Here is a 15,626-nt window from a genome sequence, read left to right as displayed (position 1 = left end):
TTCAGTGGGCAGCCTTCTTTTGAAAATGTGGAATGGGATATCAGCTTATTGTGTAGTTGTTAGATTGATTCTATATAAACTTCCCTTCTTTTTCTCTCTTCAGAACACAGGTTACCTTTGATGCCCTGACTTTGCCTATAGATACTTGATTTCACCATCATTCCAGATTATCAAAGGGTTTCTTAATTCCAAACAGCAAAAAAAAAAAAAAAAAAAAAAAAAAGCTTGTTAACTGAGAGTAGACACAAAGGGTAGACCACCTGAAAGTAGCACCTTAGTAATTTCATTAGTTGTCATTAAAACAGGGTGCTGAAGTGGTACCAGATAACTTCAACAAAAGTCGCAGTGCCATAATTGAATAACTCATAGGCAGATCAGACATAAAAACCCTGATATACAACAGTGCACCATCAAGACATAACTACTATGCATTGAAAGTATTCTTCAATTAGAAAATTTTACCTTTGTGATTTCCCCAGCTAGGGCATTCTTTATGATATTTGAGTATACAGGTCCTTTGCAAATGTTAGAAATTATAATATCTGAATAGTCCATAAGTTCAATATGGAGGCTATTAAAGAAACTCTAAGAACACACACACACACACACACACACACACACACACACACACAAGAGAACTCAACAATGGAAAAGGAAAAAGGCAAATCAATTTAAATACAGACACATACCTCACGATTTACCAAAATTTGTTCTGAATTTGCCAGAGCAAGGGTCAGGTAGTAGAATCAACCAAGTTTTTCTTAAGCATTTTTAACTTTAATACCAGAGGAATACATATCCACATCTCCTGAGAGGTGAAACCAATCACCACTGTTGGCAGTCAGTCATTCCTGCTATTGGTGACTTTTTTTGTAGGGTGAAAATGGGCATGTGAAAACTATCCCTGAAAATTCTGATGCAATTTACTCATACCAACCCTCATCTCTACAGTCCAAAAGGAGTTTATGTTGTCCAGATTTGCTGGGGGAGAGGGTTCTCTTTATTACTTGATGGGTTCTGGGTTTGGAGTGCAGTGAAGGAAAGAAGGATTAGCACTTCAGTGGAACAATCCCAGAGGAAGAATTCAGTGTTTTCAGTTCATATCACTACTCTAAATTTTAGGAAACACGTCTGTTTTGGTGATAACTGCTACATGGTTAGATAAAAATAGAATATGATCACCTGTGGAGTGATGTTTCTAAAAACAAGCTACACTTTCTAGACATAGAAATCGGTCATTTCTAAATGAATAGGGAGATAACAGAAATTCCACTACGCATTTCCCTACATTGTGGGACTGCATAACCTTTGTTCCTTTCCTCCAGCCCCATTGTGATTAAATGTGAGTTAATGGATAAAGATGCTTGTTAGTTTTGGGACACTAGATAAAAATCTGTAACAGACCTAAAGTCCCAAAGTAAACTACTTAACTCCTTGTTTGCCCAGAACTGATGTTCTGGGCACCACAATTTTTAGAACAAGCTGCAAATGTCTGCTGACCATCAATACGTGACAGTCGATCACTAACCTTTGTCCCCTTTTCTTTAATTCTGTATGTTAACTTCCCCCTCAACCCCCTATAAAAACAGCCTCGGACTCTGAGCTAGCTGCCTCTCTAAGCTATTTTGCTTTGGGAGTGCCGTCTGGCCAGACTAATAAAGGTCTGTTTTATTTTCCAACTTGTCCAGTGTGTTCCTTCCCGGGTGTCCTTCGCTGTAGTCAGCTCCTCGGAGTGTTTGGTAAGGCTCTTGGTCTTACATTCTGAAGGCACCACTGGGATTCCTGGGTGTGCTTCACTAGTCAGCTCCACGGAGAGTTTGGTAAGGCCCTCAGTCTTACATTTTGGAGGCCCCAGCGAGATCCCTGGGTAAGGAACCCCGGTTCAGCCGAGACTCTGTGGCGGGATCCAGCAGGAGACTCAGGCACAGACCTCAGAAAACCTCCGGAGATAAGTTTTTGGCCGGTTGCAACCTTTTGTTGTCAGGAGTGAGGTGGCTGATGGGCCGGTAAGCCTCCCCTGTCCCCAAGGTTCCTGACGAGGAACAAGGGAAGGTTTAGTCTTGCTTTTGTTGTGGCACCTGTTTGTCTTGTCATTCGTACGTTAGTGTTCTGTCCATTGTGTGTTTAATTTTGTATTTCTTTCCAAACCATCAGGACAGAGATAGGAGGATCCTGCTCCAGAAATACCCCATTGGATTGTTTTCTCACTAATTTTAAATTGGCTTTTTCCCCCCCGAACAGGAGAACAAATATGGGGTTAAATTTTCTCGCAGAAAACTTTGCTTCCTGTGTCAATTGGAATGGCCAGCTGAGGGCTCTTTTGACCCAAGTCTCTGCAGGGCAGTATGGAGAAGGGTCACTGGGCACCCTAGCCATCCTGATTAGTTTCCATATATAAATATCTGGGTCCAGGCTTGTCAAGAGCCTCCGGCATGGTTGCAGCTCTGTTCCCTGTGAACAAACTCTCTCATTCTGCTTATGGCCCCAAGGGAACCCCGAGAGGCCAAAACCTGGGCTCCCAAGCCAGTGCTCTCACAAGATCCTGACCCCTTAGATCTTGTTATAAGACCTCCCCCTCCCACACGAGAACAGGGGCAGCTTATGGTCCCTGCGGAGCTCTCACTGAAGGGACTAGTTCAGTTCCTCTTCTGCCTCTTAGGGAAGTAGAACAGGGTCATTATGTCTATATCCCTTTCTCTACCAGTGATCTGTATAATTGGAAACATCAAAATCTCCCTTTTTCAGAAAAACCCCAGGCTTTGATCTCCCTCCTAGAATCTGTTTTTCATACACATGACCCAACCTGGGATGATTGTCAACAACTTCTCCAAGCTCTTTTTACCTCCAAGGAGAGAGAGAGGATCCAAGGGCAAGCCATAAAGTCGATGTTAGGGGAACAGAGGGCCCCCTCGATGAAAAACAGCGGGCCCGTATTGAGGTGCAACTTCCGTCCACCCATCCCCTGTGGCAAGCTAATTCCTCGGGCGGGAGAGGAGCTCTCCAAAACTACCGTCAGCATCTCCTTGCCGGCTTGAGGGGAGCCGCTCAAAAGCCTACCAACTTGAACAAGGTAAGCGAGGTCCTTCAGGGACCTGAGGAATCCCCTTCTGCCTTTCTGGAGTGTCTGTTGGAAACATACCGTACCTATACTCCAATTGACCCAGATGCCCCTGCAAATCGACAGGCAATTAATCTGGCTTTTGTTACTCAGTTAGCCCCAGATATTTTAAAGAAACTGCAGCAGATGGAAGGTTTGAGGGAGAAAACAGGGAAAAGTTGATGAGTGTGGCAATGAAGGTGTTTAACAATAGGGATCCTTTTGAGGATAGAATGGCTAAAAAGATAGGAAAGGCAAACATTGCAGCCTTGACAGACAGAGGTTTTATCCAAAAGGAATACAGAGAAAATTTTAAAAAAAGATAAAAGTAAAGTATGGCCCTTGTTAGAGAAAGATCAATGTGCATATTACAAAGAGAAGGGCCATTACAAGAGGGATTATGAAAAGTTAAAAAGAAAGAGAGAGAAAGACTAAAAAAAAAAGAGATGGGGTTCTTCTAGTAGATAAAAAAGATTGACGAGGCCAAGGTAGGGATCTCCAAACACATCCACTGACTCCAGGAAGCCGGCCTCTTGGTCCCTTGCCAATCCACCTGGAATACACCCCTGCTTCCTGTAAGGAAGCCTGGCACCTCAGACTTCAGACCGGTACAAGATTTGCGGGAAGTAAACAGCCGAGTGGAGACTGTTCACCCAACAGTACCAAACCCCTATACTCTGTTGAGTTTCATCCCTCCCGGTCATGTGTGGTACTCAGTATTAGACCTTAAAGATGCGTTTTTCAGCCTGCCTCTAGCACCTGTGAGCCAGCCCCTCTTTGCCTTCAAATGGACTGACCCAGACACCGGAACAACCGGACAGCTGACATGGACCCGGCTGCTGCAGGGATTCAAAAACTCCCCCACGCTGTTCGGGGAAGCTCTCAGCAAAGATCTGCAAGAGGTAAGAAAAGTGTTTCCCCAGGTGACTATTCTTCAGTATGTTGATGACCTCCTGGTGGCAACTTCAACTGATAAAGAATGCATTGCAGCCACCGAGGGCCTCCTGAAAGCCCTCCAGGAACTGGGATATCAGGTGTCCTGGAAGAAAGCTCAACTCTGCCGGACCAAGGTAACCTACTTGGGCTATATTCTTGAAAAGGGAAAGAGGAGGCTGGCAGAATCGAGAGTATCCACAATTCTCCAGATTCCAAAGCCAGGCTCAAAGAAACAGATGTGAGAGTTCCTAGGGGTGGTTGGCTATTTCAGGATTTGGATTCCTGGCTTTGCTGAGATTGCCAAACCCTGACATGAGGTCACTGTGGGAGGAAATACATCCCTCAAATGGACTGAGGCTTGCCAGCAGACATTTCAATTGCTTAAGACTGCACTTACATTGGCACCAGCCCTGGCATTGCCAGACTTAAACAAGCCCTTTACCTTGTATGTGACAGAGAAAAATGGGGTAACTAAAGGAGTGATTACTCAGCTTTTGGGCCAAGGAAGCAGCCTGTGACATACCTCTCAAAGAAGCTCGACCCAGTGGCCCGAGGGTAGCCTACTTGTTTGAGGACAGTAGCAGCAGCAGCTCCTTTAACCCAAGAGGCTGACAAATTAACCTTTGGACAGGATTTGACTTTGATTACTCCCCATGCCATTGAGCCCTTAGGCTCTGGAATTGGGAAAAGAAAAAAGGATAAATATATTCACTGATAGCCGTTATGCTTTTGCCACCACCCATGTACACGGGGAAATTTATCAAAATAGAGGAATGTTGACCTCTAAAGGAAAGGAAATTAAAACTAAGACTGAGATATTGACACTGCTACAAGCCATCTGGTTGCCCCGAGAGGTTGCCATCATCCATTGCCGTGGGCACCAAAAGGGGTCAAGCCCCAAGGTGATTGGTAATAATGCTGCTGATCAGGCAGCAAGACAAGCCACCCAAAAATCAATGGGGAAGCAAATGGTTCTGCTTCCCACACCGGTACTCCCAGAAAAACCTAAATATACAGACAAGAAGATAATGAAAATAAACAGGAGACGCTGGACTCAAGGAAGACATGGGTGGTGGATGACTAAGGAGGAAAAGGTGGTGCTTCCAGGAGCTGTAACAGACACGTTGCTGTGAGAACTACATGAGTCCACCCACCTTGGTGAAAAAAAAGGATGATGGCTGCCTTACGACCCCATTTCGTCAGCCAGGGATTAGCCCAAAAGGCCCAGGACATGGTGAAACGAGGCCCCACCTGCCTCAAGGTAAATGCTAATCAGGTAACCAGGCCCCCTGGGGTCCGACACAGAGGACTAACTCCAGGAGGACATTGGGAGTTGGACTTTACTGAAATGAAGCCGGACATGTATGGGTACAAATACCTGCTAGTTTTTGTGGATACATTTTCAGGATGGGTAGAAACATAGCCCACTAAGAAGGAGACAACAGAAGTAACAGTTAAAAGGCTCCTGACAAAAATAGTTCCCCGTTTTGGTTTGCCCTTAGCTCTGGGGTCCAACAAGGGTCCAGCCTTTACGGCTAAGATATCTAAGTTAATTAGTAATATCCTTGGAATAAAGTGGAATCTACACTGTGCCTGTAGGCCTCAAGGTTCAGGACAGGTAAAAAGAACAAATCGAACTTTAAAGGAGATTCTGACTAAATTATGCTTGGAGACTGAACTAGGTTGGAAAGAGCTTCTCCCTTTTGCCCTCCTCTGAATGAGGTGCACTCCCAAGCCTCCCCTCAATCTGTCCCCCTTCCAGATTGTTTATGGGTGATCTCCCCCAATCATTCCATTAATAGATGTAGAATTGAAGGAAAAATTTTCCCGCCTTTGACTCCTTAAATCCTTAAAAGCAGTTCATCAGCTTCAGTCAGAGCTACATGAGACATTATAAAAGAAAATGACTAGTCCAAATGGAAAACCTTTACAACCTTTACCCTATAAGCTGGGAGATTTGGTTTTAATTTGCAGGTTTGATTCCAAGACCCTGGAACCTCATTGGAAGGGACCGGTTCCTGCTGTCCTGTCAGCTCCCTTGGCGGTGAAGGTGGCTGGACATTCTGCCTGGATACATCACAACCATCTGAAAGCAGGACCCCCCCCCCCCGTGGACATCAAAAAGGACAAATGAAAGGTTATCAGCCAACCAGGCAACCAAAAGCTAAGACTGGAATGGGTTGGAAATGTTTCACCTTAATGATAATATTCTCTGGGACACTGGCATTATTGCCCCCAGGAGGACTAGATCACACAAAAAAATGTGTGGATTCAATTGGCAAACTCACTTAACTTGTCTGAATTCTGCTTAAATGTTGATGTAAATTTCCATTATGTACTGGGAAGCTGTCTCATTCTGGTATGCACCTCTTTAGAATTAATACGACCCTATACCCTATTTAAAGACATCCCAGGAAAAAATTCTTACTTACCTGGATAGTTATAATTGGGGGCATGACACCTGCCATAAACCTAAAAACGCTGTCAAATTATATACACCCAAGGTAATTATATCAAACAAAACTGAATGTGCTATGTATGAAAATTGTACAACCAAATGTCTGAGGATAAAACGGTCAAAAGGGATGTCCTGCCATATAAAACAAAAAATTGTGTGTAACAATTGCCGTAACTCCCTGCCCACAGGATGGTTTTATACCTGTGAAGAAATAACCTTTAATTATATTCCAACAAATTTAACCAAGACCCGTTGCTGTCTGAGTCATCTAGCTGTAGTGTTGCCAGACAGAACTGATTTGATTGTGCCTAACAGAACTAAACGTTGGTCACCTTACACTGCACCAGGATACGATGATGACCTAGGTCTGTTAACAGATGCTGAAGTAATAACCATGATAGCATCTTTTGTTGCCCTGCCTTCTATAGGAGTCCATGCTGAAAAGACAGTATGGAAATTAGCTTGCAAGGTGGTCAAAGGGTTAAATGCTACCTCATCAGCCTTGGCATTAATTAACCAAGAGTTACAGGAACAGAGACAGGCAATCTTAGATAATAGAGCAGCAATAGACTATTTGTTGCTCCTCCACCACCAAGGTTGTGAAAGAGTAAAAAAATATGTGTTGTTTCAATCTTACCAATAATGGTCCAAAGATCAAAGAAAAGGTAAAACAATTAGAAGATCTGGCTCAAAAAATATATAATGAGGATGGCGGGGACTTGTTCAAATGGTTAACTTCATGGTTGCCCAACCTACAATGGTTAAAACAACGTTTTCTTGTCATCATAGTTGTGTGTACATGCTTATTATTGTCATGTTGTTGTATACAATGGATGCCTACATTTGTGGGTAAGATTACTTAAGTTCCAAAAATCAGTGGGGAATGTGGGACTGCATAACCTTTGTTCCTTTTCTCCAGCCCCATTGTGATTAAATGTGAGTTAATGGATAAAGATGCTTGTTAGTTTTGGGACACTAGATAAAAATCTGTAACAGACCTAAAGTCCCAAAGTAAACTACTTAACTCCTTGTTTGCCCGGAATTGATGTTCCGGGCACCACAATTTTTAGAACAAGCTGCAAATGTCTGCTGACCATCAATATGTGACAGTCGATCACTAACCTTTGTCCCCTTTTCTTTAATTCTATATGTTAACTTCCCCCTCAACCCCCTACAAAAACAGCCTCAGACTCTGAGCTAGCTGCCTCTCTAAGCTATTTTGCTTTGGGAGTGCCATCTGGCCAGACTAATAAAGGTCTGTTTTATTTTCCAACTTGTCCAGTGTGTTCCTTCCCGGGTGTTCTTCGCTGTAGTCAGCTCCTCGGAGCATTTGGTAAGGCTCTTGGTCTTACATTCTGAAGGCACCACTGGGATTCCTGGGTGTGCTTCACTAGTCAGCTCCTCGGAGCGTTTGGTAAGGCCCTCGGTCTTACAACATCAGGAAATGTTCCAATACTATACTGTTACAAGACTGGGTTAGCTACCAAAAAGCCTAACAGTTAACCTATGGTACACTCATATGTGATCTGACAGCCTTCAACAGTTACCAGTCCCTAATACTGACCCCTAACCAGCACAAGGGTTCCAAGAGCTCATGTTATCAGAGCCTGACATGGTGCCTGACTCAAAGGTGGACAAAAGCAATGCAGGGTAAACACTAGAGAACTCCTATATCTTTAACCCTCTGCCCCTCTGTAGCAAAAGAGAGAGCACACCCTGCAAGCCAATGCATCAGACCTTAAAACCTGTCTTCATTGAAACCCTTTGTAGGATAGTGTGTACTGTAATTGTTTTTTCCAACCATAAACACGTTCACACTATACATTTCTGGGAATGTGAGAAGGAAATGTGTACACCAAACACAGCCTCTTGCTCTTAGTGTTGAAGTAGTATTATAACTAATTGGACTCTCAATCTGCCACATTCCAGCAGATCAAGCCCAGTAATTAAACAGCGTATCTAGGAGGGCAGGCCAGACAGCTCATCTTCCATGTGCTGTCCTGCATGTGCTATCAGACACTCTGTGCCAACAGAGTGGGAGGATGCCCTCCCTGAGATGTGCCTCCCTGAGACTTGTCCAACTTCTCCACTGGAAGTCACTGAAAGCTGAACCATAACACAATGTAAGCAATCATCAGTATTTCATTCTGATCTATGTTTTTCTCTAAAAGTCTGCTCTTCTCTGCAGAGAGACAATGTCCAAATGAGCCAAATTTTCCATTTTCGTGAACTCTAGTAACTATGCAGCTATTGCATCTCATTATTCCAAGAGTGGAATATTCCACTAACACTGACCTTCAGCAGAAATAATGACAAATTTTGCATCTCCTTTAATCATTCTCTTTTCTATTGCTCTTAGAATGTTTTAAATTTCACCTGTTTGCTTTATTGCAGTGCTGTGACCAAACCTAGTGCCTTGCACATACTAGGCAAGTGTTCTATTGCAGACTTACATTCCAAGCCCTTCATATCCATTCTTAATTCAACATTACAAATCATTCAATGCTAATATTTAACCCCTTATGAGCAATGTTACAGAATCAACCCTTACTCTTAGCTTCTGCCTTGACTAGACTTTCTTTTCCCAGGAAACCAAAGTGAATAGAGTTAAAGGTTTTCCCAGTAGGGATATGAGACTCAGGACTCATCACTCTGGAGGCAATAACTATTTTTGACAGGCATGTGAAATTACACCAGATGAAATTAAGTAGGAGTACAGTGAGAAAGTAAAAGAAGTCACAGAAATGGGCAGTGGGGGTGGGGGTCATCCTGAAGAGTGTGTATAAGAAAACTAGGGTACATACCATACCAAGTTTGCCAAAATGTGGTAGTGAGAAGGGTAAGTTAAAAGGTGACTTGTTGACTATATATTTCTTTAGAGCAAAATATATATCTTATTTCATGCCCCCAGGATCTATTGCAGTACATGGCAGAGTGCAAGTGCTTAAACACCTATGTTAGATAAGTTAAAGGCATGTGTGACTTCATTCTTATTTATTGTTTCCTAAGGGTGCTGTCTGCCAAATTTCTCCTTTTTCTATCTCCCCGCAAATGACCTAACCCACGGTGGCCATAAACCCCATACAGATTAAGGTCAGTTCTGGCAGAGTTGAATTCAAGTTCAAGCTGGCTCACCCGTAAAGCATGTTTGCTGGCACAGTATCCACTGGAAAGGGGAACAGATGCAATGGCTGCAAAGCTATTCACAGTCAATCTTTCCTTGCTTCCTCTCCATCATGTGAGGTAGAACACAGTTTGTCAAGGAAACAGTCCCTAAGTAGTTAAGTTCTGTTAGCTCCTGGAAGACATCCAGGTGGGCATCCACAATCAAAGAACAGTAGGTTCTTCCACTGTTGTTGATGAGAATGTTGATCTAGTCAAATAAGATGAGAATATCAGAATGTCTTATGTGAACGGATAGACAGAATTCCTAGCAGTAGATGATTATATTGTTACCTTCAAGACTCAGTGGAACAATGGTATATTTTGAGAAGTCAGCAATAAAAAGATAAAACAAAAAACTTGAATTTGCCTATAAAATTTCCTTTTTAAGTAATTCCTTATGGAAGGTAACATAAGTCATAAAAATGAAAACATCACTGAATTTTTACCTTCTTTTGTTCTACATGGAGAACTTTGTTCTTGTTAAGGTATAAAATAATACAAATTACCTAAAGACAAGACTCAGAGAAGAGGCCTTAGCCATACCCTGAGGCCACTGCACCAATGCTCATCTCCTGAAAGCTCTGAATGAGCGCAGCACACATGGGAATCTACTGTGCAGGCAAAGCAAATCAACTCATGTTCTACTGTTGTCAAGCACTACTTACTCTACCAAACTCCTGGAGGACACCTTTGGTAGCCACCTCATGGTAAATCCTGCCAGTCAGGCCCAGGGGCAGAATGAGGATATCTTTTCCTTTTACATTCCCATTCTCTAAACAAAAACACTTGGAAATTACTATGAACATCGTGTTGTGGTTCAGTCAAGCTCCTGGCTGCTCTAGCTAAGTTTAACCCCCACCCTCCACGAGGAGTTGGCAATAAAGTTGCTTGTGGGGTTCCCCAGTATAGCTTTTCTCAGTGAACCAGAAGAGGCCTAGCGGTTATTTGACAATCCTGTAGACAAAGAGCTGGTGGCTTCACAGGTAGTTGGGTATCATGCTCAAACATGAATATACACAGTCAGACTTCAGCACAGACTCTAATAGAAATCAGGTTTATGTAAGAAGCTAAACAAAGCAAAACTTGTATGGCAATTTCTTTATAAGTGCAGGTACATTTGTTTTGTTTTTTTAGGTTTACAAAGTTTGGCTACTATTTTACACACATTAAAAGACTCCACAGTGTAATTTAAATCAGTGGGAAGCTCAGAGCTCTACAGTCAAAGGACACAGAGAAGCTTCTACACAAAGGCCAAGAGTTCTAGGAGGTAAAGGAAGGAAACAAATACATTCTTTTCGAGAATTTCCACCTACATAAATGTTTAGGGCTATAATCAGCCCTATCCATTGCTGTTCTTCAATGGAGAAGCTGAAACTTATTTTCCTGTACTCTAAGCTTGTAATTCAATAAGTCACATTAATTAGAAAAACAAGCAGAAATAGGTTTGAGCTATAGCAACTTTATGAGCAAAAGAGGAAATGGTGAAGCATCATCTACAGTAAAAGAAGCCCAGTGGCATGCACCAAGGACGTGACAGACAAAAGGAAAGCGGTCATGCTCTCTCTGGCTAAGGAAAGGCCAATGGGGTGTGTCTTCTCTGCCAGACCAGAACCTGCAGTTCATAGCACTAGAGGAACAGCTGTCAGAAGGAATGGCGGACTGCAAAAGACACAGTGCCGTGAGGTCATTAAGACTTCCTGAAGGTCAGTGAGTGATAAACTCTCTTCACTGGGTGGTTTCACCAACCAGCAAAGTAAAAGGAACTTTTTAAAAGAACGACAGGTAGAGAGAACCAAAATAATGATTACCAGAAAACTGAAAATTAGCTCAGTTTCAGTTTTCAATGCCATATAAGAAAGCAAAGATGCTTTTTAACTTTAGGATACTTTCAATGTGAACAACATTAGTCTCAAACTGAAAGCAACAAAAGTATTAATACAGTCATCATTTATTTGAATATAAAATATATTAATTTGGGTTCCATTGTAAAAAAAAAACCTAGTTGTATTCCTATTATACTACATAACAAAATCTTTTTTTCTAACAAAATTCTTATACCAGCCCTTTTGACATTAATATTTGCCATTTTTAGCAAAATGAGTAAGGATGATTCTCAACTACATTCTGTAGGTTTAATATATTTCTGCTGGATAGGAATACACTGTACTCCAAGACAAACACATTAAGTGACCTTGTCACTAAAAATTCACCAGCATTTGAGAGAACTGGTAGTGGCAGTGCAAAAAGTTAATAAATAAAGAAAAAGAGAGAGGGAGAGAGCCAAAGACAGTGACAGACACCTATGGACAAGGAGAAGAAAGATGGCAGAAAAGAAGGAGAAGGCAGAGAAAATTACTTACCAGATGATAAAAGGAGGTTTAGGCCAAGGCCCTTGGATCGTTTGAAGCCAGGTTGTGCTAGATGGCCAAATTCCCATCTTCCCTCTCCAGTTCCCAAAGCTGCGCCTCAGTGTGGATGTGGACTCGTTGGCAGGAAGCAAGGCTGCTGCTTTAGGGTTACTCACCCCGGCACCTGCTCTTCACTCTCTCCAGCTCATGCTGTCTTCTGGCTGACAGCACGAGAGAAGCTCCTTGTTTGGACAGCTGGTAAGCCAGCTCCTCGCCAATTCCACTGGAGGCCCCCGTCACCCACACTGTTCTGTGCAGGAAGGAGGAGGGAATGGGGGAGCCATTAAACAATCCAGTACTTCCACACATCAAATAGTAGCAAAACAGTAAGGAAACTTTATACAATATTACTAGAAGTAAATGCCTCATTCTGGGTTTAAAATGTTACCATCCTAAGAAAATATCTCACACCCAATTTGTTTAAATGACATGCATAGGAGCCCTACTATCAAAAGTCATCCATGTGGTATTTTGTATATTTGTAGATCTTGGGTAATTTTCTAGACTTTATTCAAGGAAAGCCAGACAATTCCATAGTTTCACTCCACGGCTCTAAGTTTCTTGAGAAAGAAAAGCTAAGTGATTAAGAAATCATTGCATGGTCTCACTTTCTCATTTATTAAATAAGGGGTTTAGATTTGATGACTGATAAAGTTCACGCTGAGGTTTCAGTCCTATTAGTGCAATTTTTGCAATGGTTTTGATGAGGAATCATATATACCAAGATCTATGTATGAATTAAATATCCCATATATTTAAAGAATTTTTCTCATTTGCAAATCATATCTGATGTCTACCTTATAATGTCACCTTGGAAAAAGTTTTCCCCAAATGCCTGAGCTCTCATCTTAGGAAAACTAGTGGTTCAGCCAAGATGAAATGTTCTCTGTACTCAGCTTATTCAATTATGCTCTAATAAAGACCAGGATAATGTTAAGGCAGTGATAAGTGGCTTGTTAGTGCTCAGGACATAAAAGCCACTACCTCTCCTTGTGGAGTCACTGTACTGCAGTTTTTCTGTGCCTTATTTAAGAAAATATTGGCTATTTACCAAAAATAGCAAGCAATATCTGATTTTGTATCAGAAAAGTTAAAGTCAGGAATCTACCACATAGTTTTAGTTAAATAGTCCTTAACCCTGTCTCCCTAACAATATCAGCTCTGGAGACTGATGCAGCTCATGCTTAGTTTCCTCACACATCTGTGAGCATCTCCTGTGTGGGAACACAGAGCCTTAATTCCTCAGGACTGGAAAATTAGTTAATAAAACATCCTTCACAGGATTGAATTAAAGCATGGAAAGCCCTGAGAGCAGGACCCGGCACATATTCAGTGCTTACTGCATGTCAGCTCTAATTATAACCTACCAGTTTTCAACAGTGTCTTTGTTACTTTTCTCATTGCTGAGACAAAATACTAGACACCCAAAATTAAAGGATGAAAGCTTTATTTCAGCTCACTGTACTTGGAGAGGTTTCAGTGCATCATCTGTGGCCTCCAAGGCAGGGTTTCATAGCAGAGGAGCATGGTAGAGAAGTGATTCCTGCTGTAGCAGGCAGGAAGCAGCAACAGCAAGCCTGCCTTCCACCTCTCCCTCATATTCCATCCATGCTCTAAGCCTGTTGATTGGTGCCCCTCACACCGAGGGTGGGGTGTGGGACTGCCTAACTCTGTAATCATAAAACCTCCTAGCCCCAACTGTGATTAAATGTGAGTTAATGGATAAAGATGCTTGTTAGTTTTGGGACACTAGATAAAATCTGTAACAGACCTAAAGTCCCAAAGTAAACTACTCAACTCCTTGTTTGCCCGGAACTGATGTTCCGGATACCACAGTCTATAGAACAAGCTGCAAATGTCTGCTGACCATCAAGACGTGACAGTCAACCACTAAGCTTTGCCCCTTTTCTTTAATTCTATATGTTAACTTCCCCCTCAACCCCCTATAAGAACAGCCTCGGACTCTGAGCCAGTGGCCTCTCTAAGCTACTTTGCTTTGGGAGTGCTGCCTGGCCAGACTAAGGTCTGTTTTACTTTCCAACTTGTCCGGTGTGTTCCTTCCTGGGTGTTCTTCGCTGCAGTCAGCTCCTCGGAGCGTTTGGCAAGGCCCTCGGTCTTACAGGGGCATCCATTGTCCACACAGTTAATCCCCATATCACACCTTCGTCCACATCCACACACCCTCAATCAGCCACCTGTGAAACCCCTCACCTATGACCTCATGAGGCTTTGGGTTCACATGGAGATACGAGCCATATCAAACAGTTGCACTTTGCCACAGCAAAACATGGAATATTTACTTGATAATTCCTGTGTTCTAATTTCTCCCACCAAGGGCCAGTGGGTATAGTCTTACTGGCTTAATGATTTTTCATTACTTCTTATGTTCTAAACACATTACCTTATGAAAAGCCTCACAGTCATCTTATTATCTCAGTTTGACAGAAAGGTAACTGAGGTTTCCATGGATGAATTTATCCCTGCTAGACTTACCTTCCTTCCTTCCTTCCTTCCTTCCTTCAAGTGTTGGTCTCTGTCTGCCTTGTTTATTCTTGAGGCCTATTATGGTTTGTGTCTTAAATGTCTCCCAGAACTGCATGTGATGTAGCCTTCATCTCCAGCTGATGGCAGTATTGAAGGTGGTGGAAACCTGCAAAGCTGGAACTTAGTAGGAAGAAGTGGTCATGGGGTGTTCACTTTTGAATTTGTATACTAGGACCCCAGTCCCTTCTCTGATTTTGCCTCCAGGTGCCATGAATGAGGAGCTTTGTTCCACTATGTGTTCCCTGCCCCAGTGTTCTGTTTTGCCACAGTCCCAGTGATGGAACGGAGCGACTATCTGCAATCTTGAGCCAAAATAAATTTTTTCTCCTTTAATTTGGCTGTCTAAGGTAGTATGTGGCAGCAATGGAAAGCTGTGTTGTTGCAGAAATCTCAGAAAGAAATACACAGAGACACAGAATTTGGATAAAATAATAAAATTTCTTCTCTCATGGAACGCATCCCCTTTGTCCAGTGTTTCCCTTTTTATGTCCTTTTTACCCATTATCTCATCCCTAGTGGTCTTTGATGTGTAAATACAATTCCAGTTCCTATTTACAAGTCACAGACAGGAGATAGGCCATATACATTGTAAATTCACCCTGACATTGTAACTTTGTTAGGTTAATGAAGTTACTGGTTAAAGAGTCAGATAACTGTCACCTTAAACAGGGAGTTATGGGAAAAGCAAATCTTAAAAGAGCACATTACTTATTTTGCTTCTACAACTACCTTAATATTCAATCTATTAAGTTATCTAAAGCTTTTCCCTATCAGTGTGACACAGAAAACAGTACAAAAATGGGATTGTTTGTGTGTCTGTGACTGACTGTATGGGTCAAACAATTTTAGAACTGGTTCTTGGGTGTAATATGGAAAATTTTTCAGAATTAAAAAGTCTAATCTTACAGATTAGAATATCAGAAGACAGCTCAAGGAGGAACTCTGTGGGAAGTTCAGGAGATAGAATTTGAATTGGAATGTGGCCCATAGAGACCAACCTCTTGAGGATTTCAATGGG

At 42.2% G+C, this 15,626-nt stretch overlaps 1 pseudogene; it reads right to left on the bottom strand.

Moving 5' to 3' along the window:
- LOC147822731 (dehydrogenase/reductase SDR family member 7-like) overlaps positions 1 to 14,488 on the bottom strand; it is a 41,370-nt pseudogene extending 26,882 nt beyond the window's left edge.
- Positions 14,489 to 15,626: the final 1,138 nt, after the last annotated feature.

The sequence above is a fragment of the Heterocephalus glaber genome, unplaced genomic scaffold (assembly GCF_053883595.1).
Source record: "Heterocephalus glaber isolate CG9 unplaced genomic scaffold, H.glaber_assembly_v1.0 deba00001608, whole genome shotgun sequence".
Taxonomy (NCBI): Eukaryota; Metazoa; Chordata; class Mammalia; order Rodentia; family Bathyergidae; genus Heterocephalus; species Heterocephalus glaber.
This window is presented reverse-complemented; position numbering and strand designations above follow the sequence as displayed.